Source organism: Cnephaeus nilssonii (assembly GCF_951640355.1).
Source record: "Cnephaeus nilssonii genome assembly, chromosome: 7".
Taxonomy (NCBI): domain Eukaryota; kingdom Metazoa; phylum Chordata; class Mammalia; order Chiroptera; family Vespertilionidae; genus Cnephaeus; species Cnephaeus nilssonii.
This window is the reverse complement of record NC_137078.1, coordinates 77,471,012-77,489,137: the sequence shown is the minus strand read 5'-3', so window position 1 is coordinate 77,489,137 and position 18,126 is coordinate 77,471,012. Positions and strand designations below refer to the sequence as shown.

The 18,126-nt window shown below is 42.8% G+C and overlaps 1 protein-coding gene across 2 annotated transcripts in view; it reads left to right on the top strand.

Moving 5' to 3' along the window:
- The first annotated feature begins 4,015 nt into the window (after positions 1 to 4,015).
- CAP1 (cyclase associated actin cytoskeleton regulatory protein 1) overlaps positions 4,016 to 18,126 on the top strand; it is a 29,214-nt gene continuing 15,103 nt past the window's right edge. Inside the window, exon 1 of one of the 2 annotated variants that reach the window (XM_079776193.1) lies at positions 4,016 to 4,168. The gene's annotated coding sequence lies outside the window, so the exon portion shown is untranslated. The remainder of the gene's footprint in view (positions 4,169 to 18,126) is intronic. The other variant, XM_079776194.1, reaches the window with a different exon arrangement.

The window sequence follows — 18,126 nt, the reverse complement described above, 5'->3', positions numbered from 1 at the left end:
CAGATAGGAAGGGAAAGGGAAAGAGATATAGAAACAGCAATGATGAGAGATAATCATGGATTGGCTGCCTCCTATACCCGCCCCCCCCCCCCGCCCCCCCGGGATCAAGCCTGCAACCTGGGCATGTGCCCTGACTGGGAATCGAACCATGACCTCTTGGTTCACAGGTCAACACTCAACCATTGAGCAACACTGGCCAAGCATCTGTTGTCAATTCTTGCTTGCAAAATGATTAACTGCACTCCTTTCTTTCTTTCTCTTCCCAAGGCTGCATTTCGAAGTCTGAGGCTCAAAACCTTAAAATACCAATCCAGTCTTCCTCCCACCTTCCATTCACCCGTGCTCCAGGTCTCAGAGCCACCTTGGCCCCTCCACCCTTTTCATTTAGTTAACATTTTCCATAAATATCTATTGAGTATCATTTTTGAGCCAGAGAGGCAAGGACTCTCACTTCAAGGTACTTACAGAGAAAGAAGATATTACAAGATAATTGCACAAATAATTAAGATTGTGAGACCTGCCAGGAAGGAAAAGTAGTATTCAATGGGAGTATATCCCTGGGGAACTAGATCTAGACTGAAGGCCCATTCAAATCATTCTCTTTCCATTTGTCTTACTCCTTACCCTCCTTCTGCTCACTGCTCCCTTTATAAAAATGGTGTCTTTTGCATTGTCCCCTCCCCTGCATCCCCCTACCATAGCCTTGATTCAGGCCCTTGGTACATTTTTGACTTCTAACAGGTTTCTCTACCTCCCCTCCCCCCTTTTTAAAATATGTTTTTATTGATTTCAGAGAGAGGGAGAGAGAGAGAAACATAGAATCATCAATTGGTTGCCTCCTGCATGCACCCTACTGGGGATCAAGCCTGCAACCAGGGCATGTACCCTGACTGGTAATCGAACTGTGACCTCTTGTTTCATGGGTTGACATTCAACCACTGACCCACACCAGCCGAGCTCCCTACCCCTTTTTTTTTGCCCATTCAAGTCCATGCTTTGCACCATGGCTAGAGTTTTATTTCTAAATGAAATATGACCAGCTCTTCCTTGCTTTCACATTAAGGTTTTACCTCTCTTGCCTGGCACATTGCTCAACCTCTTTTTTTTTTTTCTTTATCTCCAATTTCTACAGGAAGCTCTCACCTCAGCCATCTCCACTATTATTTACTCATGTTTGCTCTGCAGTGTTCTTCCCATCTACCCCAGCTCAGTAAATGACTATTCTGAATTCAAGGGTCTCACTGAACATGTGCTTGATGAGAGCCCACCATGGATGAGGTACTGCGCAAGATCAGTGAAGAAGAAAAAGCTGGAAGCCAACAGTCAGCCCTTGTTCTGATGACTACTCCAGATGTAATACCTGTTTCCACAGTAGAGTGTAAACTCCATTAGGGCAGTGAGAGGATCTGAATTATCCACTGCTGTAACTCTAGCTGTGCCTGGTACAAAGTAGCAGGGTGCCTAGCATAGAGGAAGAAGTCAATAATTTTTTTCCTGTGTATAAATAAATGAATGAATAAATAAAAGTAACAGATACTCTTAAATTGCCTCCCACTAGAATTGTAAGTGCATATATTTAGAGTCCTCAAAAGATTAGAAGTTTCTTAGGGGGAGGGGTTGTGCCTTACTCATGCGTGCGCTCTTTACAAAAAAAAATCACTTTTATAGAGTGGTTTCACATAGGTTATTGCTTGTTTCGCATTACAACCTTACAAACTTTTTTTAAAGATTTTTTAAAAATTGATTTTATAGAGAGAGGTAGGGAGAGGGAGAGAAATATCAATGTGAAAGCAAAACATTGATCGGCTGCCTCCTGCACACCCTCTACAAAGGATCAAGCCTGCAACCAGAGCATGTGCCCTGACCGGGAATTGAACCTGCAACCTTTTGGTGCACAGGTTGAGCCCAACCAACTGAGCCACACCAGACAGGGCAACCTTATAAATTATTATCTCGATTTTATAGATAGAGAAACTTCCTTCCTCCCTTCCTTTCTTCCTTCTCCTTCCTGTTTCCTCATCTCTCTCCTTTTCCTCTAGGATGCATATGTGGTCTAGGTATTTCCTGTCTCTAATTGAGCAAGAGATTTAGAAGGGCTAAATGTAAAAGTGAATACAATGAGGGCCAGGGAGGCTATTTGCCCTAGGTTGCACATATATGAAGCACTCAAATACAACCTTTTGATGTTATGTCTGAATAAAGTCAGTTTGTTTGTGTGCTTGTGGTTTTTTGTTAAATGTAAAAATGTACAATTTTTGTATAATATTTTGTCTTATCATTTTTCTTCTAAACATACTAGGAGTCATAAAATTGGGAAGAGGCCCAGGTTCAAAGAAATTAAGTAACCTGATAAAAGTCTGACCCCTCGCCGAAACCGGTTTGGCTCAGTGGATAGAGCGTCGGCCTGCGGACTGAAGGGTCCCGGGTTCGATTCCGGTCAGGGGCATGTGCCTTGGTTGCGGGCACTCCCCAGTAGGGGGTGTGCAGGAGGAAGCTGATCGATGTTTCTCTCTCATCGATGTTTCTGACTATCCCTCTCCCTTCCTCTCTGTAAAAAAATCAATAAAATAAAAAAATAAAAATTGAAAAAAAGTCTGACCCCTACTTAAGGGCCTAAGCCAGGACTAAAACCCAGGATGTCTCCTCATCCAGAGAAGCAACACTGCCTCAACACTGACCGCAATGATTTCAGTATGGTCTATATATGGAGGTTAAAGGATTGAGAGTCAGGTAGATGTGTTCCTTTCAAAGGTAACACAGTTACATTGCAACCTTGGCAAATAATTCAGCTTCCTCATTTTAAAACTGAAGGCTATAATGGTACCTACCGCAGAGTGTTCCTATTAGGATTAAATGAAAATGCATGCACTTGAAGCATTCAGTACAGGCCTGGCATGTTGTCAGCGCGTAATAAATGGTAGTTCTTATTATAAGAACTGTATTTGTTGAATGAATGACTGGCATATAACGCCTGCATTCAACTTGAAGCTTGGAACTATCACAGTCGCTCAACTGAAGGCACAGGAGCTATAAAGCACTCGCCAATTTTTTCTGGAAATAAATCTTTGTGGGAGGATAATCAATGGTTGGAAAATGTGAGCCTTGAGGCAACAAAGCTCTGATCCCCGGGTCCCAGCCAGGAAGGCAAGCCTCCCCGGCGGGCTGCAGCCACCGTGCAGAACCTCCCCTGAACTGAGTGGCAGCTGGCTAGGCACGCCCAGCCCGGGGTGAGGCTGCTTCAGAAGCCGGGTTTTAGTGGAGTGGAGCAAGCAGTATCTCTTCTAATTCCGCTTATCTTATTCTCGGAAACCACACCCTGGGGGCTTGAAGGAAGGACTCCAAAACCGCGGGGCGGAGGCTTCCGCGAGGCCCCAGACCTGACCATCTATGGTCACAGAGCGCACCGAACTAACAGGAAGTGGGGCGAGCTTCCACCTTCCCAGTCGGGGCAGAGCGAGCGAGGCAGCAGCGGGCACGCCCAGAAGCCCGGGGCTGAGCCCACGCCCTCGTCCACCCTCTCCCCACACCCAGCCTCTGCAGGTCCACCCAGAACACTGTCCAAGGCCAACGTCACAAACGGGGAAACCGAGGTGTGCACACCCAGGGAGAGGCGGAGCTTAGCCTTTATCGCCTCGCATAGTTGATGGCCGCCTGGAACTCCGCCCCCTCAGAAAAACTACCCCGTGGTCCCTCCAGGACCCCTTCTGGACGGTTGTGAAAAGGGAGCGGCCGTAGCCATTGAGACCAAACTGGTAGGAGAATTAGCCACTTACCTGTCCCCTTCTCTGGAGGTGGAGCTTAGCCAGTAATCTCATCCCTTCATTGGTCCCGGCGCTTGCGGCCCCCACAGTTAGATGGAGGCGTGGCCACATCGGACACGCCCTTCAGGGGGTCGCTCCGCCCCGTGGGCGGGGCTGTTTTGCATGTGCACTTCGAGCTGGCGGGTAGACCCCGGGGCGTGGTGAATAGGGGGTGGAGTCACGAGCAGGGCGGCCGGACTTCCTCCCCTGCGCTCCTCCAGCCAGACATTTCAGCTGGCCGTTCGTTTCCGGTGGGGGTGCCGCGCCCAGTGAGGGCCCGGAAGTGGGTCGCGCGAAGATTGCTGGGCGGTTCTTGCCGGAAGTGGAAAGCGGCTGTTCGCAGTCGGGAGGTGAAGCCGAGCTCTGAGGTGAGGGTTCGCGGTCCGGTAGGGAATGGGCTGCCTTCCGCGGCCCACTGGCTCCTGGCGTGGTTAATGGCCTGTGTTTCTGGCCTATGTGCGCGTGGTGAACCCTGCTGAGGGGTCTGGGGCGGAGGCCCTGAGGCCGACCTGGTATCCTGGGCGCGGTCTCTTGAGGTGGGGCCGGGGTGACCAACTGAAGTGGGCTCTCCTGGGGTGGCCCTTCCCCTGGATTTCGCAGTCCCGGTCATCAGCTTCAGCGGAGGCCCGATTCCTAAGATGCCCTAGCTAAAAGGAGCCTCCGAGACCTTAGTAGTCGTCCTTATCCCTATCTCGTCCCCATTGCACGGATGGGTAAATTGATCCCGGAAAGAACTGGCTGGTCTACGACCATATGGCTAATGCGGGAAATAATTGGAATCATGACTTCAGTTCTTTAAATCCAAGCCCCAGATCCTTCCTACATTCTTTTCCCCGAGAACCTCTCATTCTGCCTTGGAACGGTTTTCCGGTTGATGTCCTCTCTTTGGCAACTGAAGTGAAAGGGCACCAAGATAAAGGCTTCTTGGAACTTCTTTTTTTTCTTTCTTTTTTTAAATGCAGCGTGTTTGGGATGCCTGGGGAGTTTTTAAAAAGAGAGAGGGGCAGGTCCTTGTATTTGCATTCAGTTAGTCCTCCCTTCCCCCTAGTCTGTTGCTCTTATTCTGGAGAGGCAAGTTAACTTTATTGAGGGTGTTGCATACTTCTGGTCCTGAAATCAGATGGCTGAGGTTTGGTCTTGCCCCACTGCTGAGTATCTGTAGCCATAGATGCCTTATTTAACTTCTTTGAGCCTCTTCCTCACCCCCCCCCACCCCCCATCTTTTAGGTGGAGATTTCCACTCACCTCACAGAATTAAATTTAGAGCAAAGTGTGTTTATTCTGTCTCAGGCACTCTGCCACATCCAGGGAATGCAGTTTTGAAACAAAACCAGCTAGATCCTGCCATCAAGGAGCTAACTGTTTGCAGGGACGTTTGTGTAAGAAGTAATTATAAATGTGATGTGTTAGGAAAGAACACAGGATGCTATGGAAGTATGTAACAAGGGGCTCAGGAAAAGTCCTTTTGCAGAAGCAACATTTAAGATGAATTTTGAAGGATGAATAGGAATAAGCTCGATGAAGAGAGGATGACAACCTTTTAAGGCAGAAGTTAGTATCAGAACTGTCAGTTGAACTTCTTTGTAGGAATTCCTGTTCAAGTGAAAAACGGGACAGCCCTTCACCAGTTATTTCTTGAGCCTTTAATATGTGTGAGGCACAGATTAAAGGAGGCACTTGGCCCTGATGGCTAAGAATACAGTTCTCGTAGAGTGGAGGAAGGGGCAGACAAGTAAAGCAGGGGTGGTTTACAATGTTAAAGTGCATGTGTGAGCTCAAGGCTGTAAGACAGTAAGAGGAGAAATACCTGAGCCAGATTTTCAGGCTTTGAGGAGGAAATGGGAGGCTAAGTCTTGCAGATTTATTTAGCCATATGGTGAATCTGGAAAAGGAATTTCCATGCAAAGAGTACAAAAGCAAGGACGTGGAGATCTGGACATGTGGAAGACCATGACTAGTTCAGTGTGACTAGAATTCTAGTAATGCTTGGAGAAGTGAAGGAAATGGGAAGTGGTGGGGGTCAAATATGAAGGACCTTGTAAACCATTTTAGGAAATACGCATCTGGCCCAACTGGAGTGGCTTAATGGTTGAACGTCAACCTATGAACCAGGAGGTCATGGTTTGATTCCCAGTCAGGGAACATGCCTGGGTTGCAGGCTTGATCCCCAGTGGGGAATGTACAGAGGCAGCTGATCAATAATTCTCTCTCATCATTGATGTTTCTATCTTCTCTCCCTCTCTGAAATCAATAAACGTATTTTAAAAAAAAGAAATGTGGAATATGGATCTGACATTGAAAGCTATGAGGAGGCTTTGAAGGCTTTTATGTAGGAAAATTATGTTGTCAGATTTATGTTTTATTGTATCTATTTTTAAATATGCTTTTATTGATTTTAGAAATGAAGGGAGAGGGAGAGAAGCACTGGTGTGAGAGAAATATTGATTGGCTGCCTCCTGCATGGCCCTCCACCCCCCACTCCCCACCGGGGAGCTAGTCTGCAAGTCTGACTGACATATGCCCTGACCGGGAATCAAACCAGTGACCTTTTGGTGCATGGGATAGTGCTCAACCAATTGAGCCACATAGGCCAAGGCAGATTTATGTTTTAGCAAGTTCAGTCTGTCAAATGGGAAGAGACATGAGAGGAAGTAGACCAGTGTTTGGAAGCTGTTGCCATAATCATAATTTTAAATAGGGCAATGGCAGTGGAAAGGAGAGGAGGAATCAGGTTTGAACAGTGTTAAAAGATGAAATCCATAGAACTGGAGGCTGGTTGTTTATGGGATTGAGGAAATAGGAGTAGTCTAGGATGATTGCCTGGTTTTCTGGCTTAGGGAAATGGGTAGTACCATTCACCAAGATAGTGATAATAATACTATGAGAGGGAAGGCTGAGTTGGGCAGGTGGCAGGGAAAGAAAATTAATTTTGGATATATTGAGTACAAGGTGTTTGCAGCACATCCAAGCAAAGATGTCTAATAAGGTACTCAAATATTGGAAACAGCAAGAGCAAAGATGTGGAGGCAGGAGAGGGCTTATGTTCCATGAAGTACTGGAACCTGGAGTTTGTGGCAGAAGATAACATCAGTAAAAAGGTAGATGCCTGCCAGGTTATGAATGGCTTTTGATACCTTCTTTGACTGCACTTGTATTTTCCTGCTTCCCCTCCCACTCCCCCCGAATACTTTATCAATCAGGTGGACATAATTTATGTCTCAGAAGTTTAAATAAAATGTAGCAGTGAAAGTATTTTGTCATGTTCAACCTGTCTTGCAAACTGAAAACGGTGGTAGTGTTAAGATTCGATTAATGGATTTTTGCCTTGAAGAGGTTAGCTGTTTAGTTTGTAAAATGTTTTGTTTCCAGTAAGTAGTGATCTTTATTCTCACCCCTTTTCTTGGTTATACATACATTTGTTTAGTTGCAATTATTTTTTTTAACGAGGGACTAAGCCTTTAAAAATTTACTTCTTCCTTTCAATTTTCTGTGAAGCCTGGTGAGTCAACGATTCATTTTACTTAAACAAGCAAATGCAAAATATCATTGGAATTTGAACCCTCTGGTTTGGAATTTAATCCTGAGATTTGAAATCTGAGGATTCTCAAGCCATAATTTACCCAGTCCTAGTGATTATGCCTTGGAATTGTCATCATCAGTTTCTTTACTTTCTGCTAACCTGGCTTTCATGCCTGTACTTCAACTTCTGCACCACAACCGGACTAATCTTACAAAGAACTATTTTCATCTCATTACCCTTCACTTTCCCAAAGAATCATATTACCAAAGAATCAAGTCTAGCCCTAGCTGGTTTGGCTCAGTGGATAGAGCATCGGCCTTCGGACTGAAGGATCCAGGATTCGATTCCAGTCAAGAGCACATGCCTGGGTTTCGGGCTCGATCCCCAGTAGGGGGCATGCAGGAGGCAGCCCATCCATGATTCTCTCTCATCATTGATGTTTCTATCTCCTCTTCCTCTCCCTTCCTCTCTGAAATCAATAAAAATATATTTAAAAAAAAGAAAAAGTATCATTTCATAGCTATGATTGTGCAATGTCTTATCTCTCCAACTAATTTTTCTAAAGGCAGGCTCCATGGCCATGCTTAGCACAGTGTATGGCACATGAGAAGTACTAGGTACCCTGCATTGAATGAATCATATGTTTCATTGAGACATCAAGAATTATTACTTACTCAAAGGATTCTTGGGTGGTCCTTGAAGGACTTGCCTTTTTGGTTTTTTTGTTCTTTTCATCAGAGGGTGTGATCTTAATAGAGAAATGCTATTGATTTAGGCACTCACTAGAAGAAAGCTTGGGTTACTTGACAGTGCAAGTCAGGAGATTTATAGAAGGTGGAGCAAAAGTAGGTTTACAGTTGTGAGAATGAGAAATACAGAATTTATTCTTGTATTTATTATTGTATTATTTTTCATATGAACAACTATAAACTTACTTTTGCCCAACCTTGTATGTCCCCTATATTGGGGATATATAAATTCCTGTTTTGTTCATGTGCCTGCATTTAGACAGCTTGGTTTAGTGGAAAGGAATTATCATTTATTTTAAATTGCATATAGTTTATGATGTTGTATTCAATGTTTATTTGATTGATTAAATTGTTATAGTTTATCATCTTTAATGCAGTTACAGCATCCACCATGAAGCTGTTTTTTCTTGATATACTGTTCATGTAAACACCATAAAAAGAATCATGGCTCTAAAAATATTCCTCATGAACAGTGCAGCTTTGTTTGCCTTGTATTACCAAACCTGTCATGTCAAACTTTTCCATCTGACTGGAAAATAGTTATAGTTGAAATGTTTCATGGAAGGAATGAGCTTGCATTTTTTGTTTTGTTTTCTTTTTCTCCTCCAGAGGTCGTAAAAATTCCTGTATTTAAGTTAATTATAGACTTATAGTCACAGATCTTTTCATACATCTAATTGTAGCTAAATCATGGGTAGGGACAAATGGCATCCTTGAATCTATCTTTATGCATGAGAATGGGAAATGCTGTTCTGTTTAAAGCAACTGCCCAGCTGAAATCAGCCAAAACAGTTTTCCTTATACAATGTCAAAGGTGCCTGCTAAATCTTCTTATGCAGTTAGTCTTCATCATATTCCTTGAATGTAAGAAAGAGAGGAACCCATTGTCACATAAAGTTATGTTTGCTCCAGACCTTTGAAACAGCTAGTTCCCAAGTCTTGACTCCAGCTTGTACATTATTACTAGCTTTACTCCTGGAGTTTCAGATAGAGGACCATGTTAAGGAGGGAACAGGAGACAAGTGCTGATATTGAATTGGATTCTTTCCCTCCCTAGAAGATAGGCCTTTCATTCTCTTAATCTAAGCCTCAGGTGGCAAAGACTCAGGCACTAAATGTCATTGGTTTCATCAGTGAAACCAAATGCTTGGGGAAGAACAGTGGCTCCTGATTTGGGTTAGATTTAGATGGCATCTTTACTGGGGCAAAGTGATGTCTGTTCTTTGGTTTCTGGGTTAAAACAGCCAACTTGTAAGTATCTGTCATTAGCATGTCTAGGTTTTGCTTTCTGACATGTTAGAGGCTAGTGATGAGAATTTCTATATTGTTAGTAGAACTAAGTGATGCCTTATAGTTCACTGGTAGCTAAAGAGATATTCCAAGTGGAGCTGTTTGGCTTTGTTTTCATTATAAAGAAATTATATAACTTTGTTAAAGAAAGTTTGGAAAATGGAGGGCAAATTGTCCAAACCCCATCATTCTAATGTGACAAATACTTTAAATTTTGTTTTCTTAAAAGTCTTTTTTCACAGTGCATTTAGCTATTCTGTTATAATCAGAAGTCTAAACTAACATTGTAGTGAGCATCTTCCCACCTATCTTTTTCCCACATTAGGATTATTTTCTTAGGATAATGTCTCAGGAAAAGAATTACAAAGTCAAGGCCAAGAGAAGCCTTTTGAAGTAGATCAGTTGTACTACCATAGTATACAGGCTGAAATGTTTAGTTTCTCTTCAATTTCATTTAAGGTTATAACTTAAAGGGAACAACTACCAAACAAAGGAGAAAACATTTAAGTGTAGCAACTTCCTACTCAAGTAGAAATTCAGACCACTGGCTTAATTGCTTGATGAGATAAGAATTGCAGGAGTAACCTGGTTCCATTTGCACAACTTCCTTGAGTAAGCAGGAAGAATTGGGTTGCTTCAATTGTTAGAATGATGAGAGTATGAAGCAGCTTTGACAGGTATCACAAGCCATTTCTGATTTTACTTTGTTTCAGACCACAAAAGAAATTGCTGGAGAACCAGTGCTCTTGTTTCTTTTTGCTCTGCATGATATCCCTTCAAGAGCCTATCAATTCTCGTGACATTTCTTTGCCGATGACTGCAGACATTGATCTCCAGTCTTGATCTTCCCCAAGCTTAATTTCTAACTACTTAACTGTCCATTTCTATTTGATGCTTCATCTCTTCACACACTGCATATCCAAAAATGACCTATTTTTTTTGCCCTAACTAGAACATTGCAGAACATGTTTCTGTCTATAGTGTCATCATTCTCTTAGGCCACTGAATAAGCAACTCTGGAGTCATCTTGGTCTCCCTTCTCTGAATGCTACTGTATTCAGTAGTCGGCACTGCACAGTTGTTACTTGTTCTGTGTTTAATGCACACTTGTTTTGTGTGACCTTCGATGGCGAACCAAGATCAGTGGGTGGAAGTTGCAGGGAAGCCAATTTTGCCTCCATATAAGGAAGAACTTTTAAATACTTTGAGCTGTCTGAATGGAATGGGCTGCTTCCGAAAGTCTTGGGTTCTCCACACTGAAGGTAACTGAACAGAGGCTACCTGACTAATTGCTGGGAATGTTGAAAGGACTGTTCTGGCATCAGATGGTGTTTTTACAAGATAGTTCCTGCACTCCCTCCTAATCCTGAGAGCCAGTGGAAGGTAGCTTTGTTTCTCCTGCAACTCCCTTAGGGCAGAAAAACTATTTTATCATTCTTTTATATTTCCACAGCACTTAATTCAGGTGCTGGTCACTTAGTTGCCTAAAACTGATTATTTGTAGGTTAATCTATTCTTTTTCTTTGTTTTCTGTATCTGGCTAGACACTAGATGTTATGGATTTTTAACTTTGAAATATAAAATATATTTTTTGTAGTAGCCTTCTTATTTTACAGATGAACAACAGCTTTCAACCTAACTTAAACCCTAGTATCTTCCTTTTCCCCCCAAATCCCATTCTGTTTCTCAGACAGTACGTATTTGTTTTTTGTGTTTTTTTTCTCAGATAGTATTTGTGAAATTTAAATTTCATTGTATTATTCACTCACAATCCCTGAATGGCATCACATTTATCACAACATCAAATTCAAATACAGCCTGGCTTTCAATACCTTATTTCCCATGATACTTCATGCTGCATGATATATGTGGTCTTACTTGTACTTTTTATGCATTGCCTTCTCTCTCCTTTGCTTCTGATTCCTCTGGAATGTCTTTCCTTTTTTTCTTTTACCTTTTCTATCAAGATGCCCCACTTCCCTCCAACCAGATTACTTTCAATTCTCATTGATTTCTTCTGAGCTCTCAGACCACATAGTCATTTATACTATATACTTCAGAACCATACAACATTCTGCAAAGAAAAAGCTTTAGTATAAAGGTTGACACTTTAACTTACCCTGATCCAAGTGAAGTTAAATATCTAACAACTTTTAAAAATATAGTCTTTATATAAGTGTGTATGCGTATATTGATTTCAGAGAGGAAGGGAGAGGGAGAGATAGAAACATCAATGAGGAATTTTCAGTATTTATTATGTTGCCATTTCATCTATGTTGTCCTTCCCAATAAGAATGAACGCTTCTGGCCCTAACTGGTTTGGCTCAGTGGATAGAGAGTCGGCCTGCGGACTGAAGGGTCCCAGGTTCGATTCCGGTCAAGGGCATGTACCTTGTTGCAGGCACATCTCCAGTAGGAGGTGTGCAGGAGGCAGCTGATCGATGTTTCTCTCTCATCGATGTTTCTAACTCTCTAGCCCTCTCCCTTCCTCTCTGTAAAAAAAAAATCAATAAAAATATTTTTAAAAAAAAGAATGAACGCTTCTGGAGGGCAGAGACTGTGTCTTCTATTTCTTCAGTAGCTGCCACAGTGCTAAGCACTTTCATTTATGAGCATCTGTGTGCCAGGTTGTTCTAGATGCTGCAAATTAATGGGGCTGGGGCTGGGGGAAGAGAATGGATAAATATCTGTCCTCCTGGGAGGCCTATATGCTAGCATACAATATTCAGTGATAACATTTTAACTACATTTTAAGGCTCTCAAAGTCACTAGTCATCTATAAAATGTACTCCTTCAATTCTTAAATCTGTGTGCTAGGTGAGGATCCATTAAATGACTGTTCTAAAGTAATAAAGTTAATACTGCAGAGTTGGGACTCACTCTTTGGTCTCCTGAATCCTAGTCTTATTTAGATTTGTGTAATTAGACTTGCCTCTTTTTCTAAAGCTTTTATGATAGTCAGGAACCTATACATTCATTTATGGAGCTTACATATAGTTCTTGGTTATTGTCAATCAAAAATGGCAAGGAATACCTGGCTGGCATGGCTCAGTGGTTGAGCATCAACCTGTGAAGCAGGAGGTCACGGTTCAATTCCTGGTCAGGGCACATGCCCTGGAACCCTAGTAGGGGGCATCCAGGAGGCAGCCGATCAATGATTCTCTCTCATTGATGTTCCTATCCCTCTCTCCCTTCCTCTCTGAAACCAATAAAAACATGTTTAAAAAAAAAAAGAAATGGCAAGGAACAAGATGAGGCAGAGTTTTCTGCTCTGGCAATTCTGTATTTTTGGGAAAACCCTTATTTTAAGCATTTGCCTTCCAGACCTGTGTCGTCTCGCCTGAATGTGAAAAATATTGGCCTCCATGGAGAAAATTGAAAGCTGCTAATAATGTAACTAAAGAAACCATGAAGAAGCCTTGAATTCACTGTACTGTGCTTAGCAAACAGTGGGGGCTGGATGCTCTGATAAGCCACATAATTGCTTAAAAGCGAGGTGGGCCTGGCCAGTGTGGCTCAGTTATTGAGTCTTGACCCATGAACCAGGAGCTCAGGGTTCTGTTCTTGGTCAGGGCACATGTCCGGGTTGCAAGCTCAATCCCCAGTAGGGGACATGTAGGAGGCAGCTGATCAATGATTCTCTCTCATCATTGATGTTTTTTTCTCTTCCCCTTTCTGAAATTAATTTAAAAAATAGTTTTTAAAAAGCCATGTGGGGTTGGGGGGAGAGATTTAGAAAATTTGTGCTCAGTGCCTAGGTTCTCTGCCTACTGGTTGTTCAGTATCTGGCAAGCTTTATAATTTTTGTTAGTTTCACTTTTTTTTCTTTCAATGAATTGTAGAGAGAGGAAGGGAGAGAAAGAAACATCGATGTGAGAGAGAAACATGGATCCATTGCCTCCTGCACACCCCTGACCAGGGATCAAATGAACAACCTGCATATGTTCCCTGACTGGGAATTAAACCTGCCAACTTTTGGTGTATGGGATCACACTCCAACCAACTGAGCTACACCAGAGCAGTTTCTTTATTCTAAAGATAGGGATCAATATTTTCATAATATATCTCATAGAATTAAGTCTTTTTAAAATCAAGTCTTAGAAGAAGAAGCAGATTGGTGATATAAAGCACAACTATAAGGAAATACTATAATTAATATATAATTTAATAAACAAGAATTGGTTTGGGAATCTCTATAGCAATGTGATTTGTGCCCAAGAAGGCAGCATTTATTTGAAAGATCGTAGTTTTTGTAAGATCCTAAAATAGACAAGTTAAAAAAGAAAAGAAAGAAGGGGGGGAAAAAACACTTCTCAGATTTGTGAGAGGAAACAGCCAAACTTATGTTGAGGGGAAGGAGAGGGTAAAGGCTATTATTATTATACTAGAGGCCCGGTGCACAGGATTTGTGCACTGGTGGGGGGGCGTGGCCTGCGGGGATTGGCCTGCTGTGGGAGCAGCAACTCATCCAGGTCAGCCGAGCAGGGCTCCCTCTGTGGGAGTGCACTCACCACCCAGGGGCAGCTCCTGCGTTGAGCGCCTGCCCTCTGGTGGTCAGTGTGCGTCATAGCAACTGGTCATTCTGGTTGTTCGGTTGCTGGGCTTTTATTACATAGGATAGGATTTTTATTACTTCAAGGACTTACCAACCTACAGTATTTACAGTGCATAGTACATTTATAGTACTGGATTTACAAAGACAAGACATGGTTTCTGCCCTCAAGTGGCCAGTTGCCTATTAAATGATTAAATAAATGATTTAAAACGTATGTGTTAAATGTGTGGTAGAGGTAAGTGCACAATGTGTGGGAACACATATTGGAAATGCTTCTTGGGGAGGTATTACTTAATGGACCATAGGAGTTCTGGAGAGGGGGCAGATTGAGAAGGAAAAGCATTTGAACTAGAAAAGCTTCCTGGAGAAGGCAGCACCTTAGCTAAGTGTTAATAAGGCAGTAGGAGGTCTGAGACAGGGCAGATTAGGAAGGAAATCAACCAAGCAAAGAGGATAGAATTATAAAGGCTCAGAAGTGAGAGAAAGCAGGACTCTTTCTGGAAAGTGCTAGTAGTCCTGGATTACTGTACTGTGTGGAGGAAAGGTGTGGCAAGAGATAAAACTGTAGTTATAGGAGATAAAGCAGGACCAGGTTCCAGGTTATGGAAACCTTGTTTGGACTTTACCCTGAATGCCCTGGGGAGTATTGGATAGTATTAAATAAAAGACTATCGTAATTACATTTGCATTTAAGGAGGATCACTATGGTAATATGGAGACTGGATAAAGAGAGTGTATTACTAGAATTGGGAGACTGGCAAGGAAGTTACTACAATCTGGCAAAAGTTATAAATTCTTTTGTCAATCAGGATGATGAAAGATGGAGCCTATAGATTTTGATGACTGATTAGATTGAGGAGTAAGGAAAAATGCGGGATCCCCTTTCACGTCCCGCGTGGTTCAGGGTTCGGGTTCAGGAGAAGGCTGCACACAAATGAAAAGAGACTAGAAAAGTATTAATTTGGCGATATTGGGGGCCAGGCGGGAGCCCACCTCTAGTGGGAGGACTACACACTGCTCTGGCCTTGCTATCCCTGTTATTGAGGCTATGGGAAACACCCATAGCCCTTAGGCAGGAAATAACAGAAATTTACATCAGACAAACAGAGGTGGAGGCTGCTTCAGCTAACAAAGTCTCAACTAAACAGTGAGTGGTTAGAGCAATTAAGGTTGTTGACCAGCCTTCCAGGCTTCCTGTCCAATACATCTCTTTATTAGTGAAACAGTGATTGGTTTCCGCCAGAAAAAGATAATTTAGTTAACATCTATGGATTCTTACTATTTTTAAGGACTGAGCCAATTACCTCTACATGCATTTCCTCTTTTTTTTTTTTTTAATTCCTCACCCAAGGATAATTTCCCATTGATTTTTTTTAAATGCTTAGATAAGTGAGCATCTTTATTTTTTTTAAAATATATTTTATTGATTTTTTTACAGAGAGGAAGAGAGAGGGATAGACAGTTAGAAACATCGATGAGAGAGAAACATCGATCAGCTGCCTCTTGCACACCCCCTACTGGGGATGTGCCCGCAACCAAGGTACATGCCCTTGACCGGAATCGAACCTGGGACCCTTGAGTCTGCAGGCTGACGCTCTATCCACTGAGCCAAACCGGTTTCGGTTCCCATTGATTTTTAAAAATATATTTTTATTGATTTCTGAGAGGAAGGAAGAGGGAGAGAGAGAGAGAAACATCAATGATGAGAGAGAATCATTGATTGGCTGCCTCCTACACGCCCTGCAACCCGGGCATGTGCCCTTGACTAGAATCAAACCTGGGACCCTTCAGTCTGAAGGCCACTCTATCCACTGAGCAAAACCAGCCAGGGCTTCCCATTGATTTTTAGAAATAATGGAAGGGAGGGGCAGAGAGATGAAACATCTCTTATCGATTGGTTGTCTCCCACATGGTCCAGACCAGGGCCAGGGATTGAGCCTGCAACCGAGGTACATGCCCTTGATCGGAATCTAACTTGGGACCCTTCAGTCTGCAGGCCAACGCTCTATCCACTGAGCCAAACCAGATAGGGCCATGCCTTTCCTCTTGATTCTCACTGCAGCCCCTTGGATTTCATACTGTGGTCTCCATTACACAGATAAGGAAGCTGAGGCTCAGAAAGTTTGATAACACTCATAGTTACAGAGCCAACAAGTGCTGTTATTCAAACCCCTATCTGTCTGACTTCTCTAAAGACAATGCTCTGAACCCTCTATACTTGACTGCCTAACAGTTCCCAGGTTACTAGTTTGGTCAATCAGGTGACTGATGGTAGTGCTGGATTACTGAGACAGTGAGAGTGGGAGATGGGAATTATTTCTGTTTTGGACATTTCATCTTTTTTATTTTTTATTTTATTGATTTTTTACAGAGAGGAAGGGAGAGGGATAAAGAGTTAGAAACATCGATGAGAAAGAAACATCAATCAGCTGCCTCCTGCACACCCCCTACTGGGGATCTGCCCGAAACCAAGGTGCATGCCCTTGACCAGATCGAACCTGGGACCCTTGAGTCCGCAGGCCAATGCTCTATCCACTGAGCCAAACCGGCTAGGACTGGACATTTCATCTTGAGATGCCTTTGAAACATCGAGGTAGAGATGTCTAGGAGGAAACTGGATTTAAAATTCTGAGTCCCCGAAGAATGTCCTGCACTAGATAAGCTGCTGTGGGAGTTGTTAGTCCATAGGTGGTTGTGGCAGTACCACTGAACAAGCAGGCTGGATAATGATAGTGGAAGGTTTGGGAGTGGATGCAACCACCTAAAGAATGTGAATGTGTGCGTAGACAATGAGACAAGATGTATCTTTTTGGTCCCTTCAGTTCTGGACATTCCTTCCCATATCATCTCACGTTTCATCCTGCCCTCACCAAAAACAAAAAATTAAGTGCTGTTCTATATTTGGTTAGTGGTAGGATGAGATTAGCTATAAATGATCGCTGTTTTGTCCTTCCTTTCATTTTGCTTAATTTAGCAGAGCTAGCTTGTTTAGCAGTTAAAGGTTACAAGTGAAATAGCTGGAGAGAAAGGAGCCAAAATCCCATGAAGCTGTATTAAGCTTTTAAGATTGGTGAGTCTTCACCAATCCTGGAAGTCTTTAGAGACACTTGTATTGTGTTTCTGTGTTAACACTAGTCTCAACCTGTAGCATCTATTTTGGGAACATGAAGGGAACGTGTTTTAGAACAGGTGGTATCTATTAATGCTTGGGCGTTTATTGTATTTGCTGCCTTTCCCCCTGGGATTTATCTTGTGTGGTAAATAATATGTTTATCCCTGGAGAGTATGCAGAATTGGTAGCAATTCAGGAACTCAAGTGATGGTAGCATAACATAAGGGAGAATACACTGAGTGGCCAGATTATTATCTCAGAACACATAATAATTTGGCCACTCAGTGTGTGTGTGTGTGTGTGTGTGTGTGTGTGTGTGTTTGTGTGTGTGTGTGTGTATTTTAGAGGCCCAGTGCATGAATTCGTGCATGGGTGGGGTCCGTCCAGCCTGGCCAGGGGGAGGGGACATGGGCGGTTGGCCGGCCTGCCTGCTGGTTGAACTCCTGGTTGAGGGGACAATTTTCATATTAGCCTTTTTTATATAGGATTTTATTATATAGGATATACACGTAGTGGCCAGATTATTATGTGTTCAGAGATCATAATAATCTGGCCACTCAGTGTATATTGGCTGCTTCTAGTTCCTCCATTTGTGAGTAGAACCGAGTTGGAGACTTCTGCTGCATCTCCAGGCCAGGGAAAGGAAAGATTTATCTTGTTTGCATTCTTATTTTTTTCTTTGATTTTCTTTTAAACAACATTCTCTGGAAGTCATCGGGCCCAGAGAGACTAGAGCCCATACACAGGAAAGAATGGACAGGGATCGTTATCTGAGCTGCTTATCTCTTCCACAGAGAGGATAATGTGTTAAGTTGAGAAATTCTGGCATGTCATCTTTGGGGGAATTGTAGTTGTTATGGTCATTTTAGGCAGCTTCAAGGGAGTTGAGTTCATTCAGCTTCAGTTACCTGAACTAATTAATTCTTTGAAATGGAATCCCTCCAAGTCAAGGCTTTGATTGAAATTTCACAGATTTTGCCCAGGCGGCATAGTTCAGTGATTGAACGTCGACCTATGAACCAGGAGGTCATGCATGGTTTGATTTCCCGGTTAGGGCACATGCCTGGGTTGCAGGCTCATCCCCAATGTGGGGAGTGCAG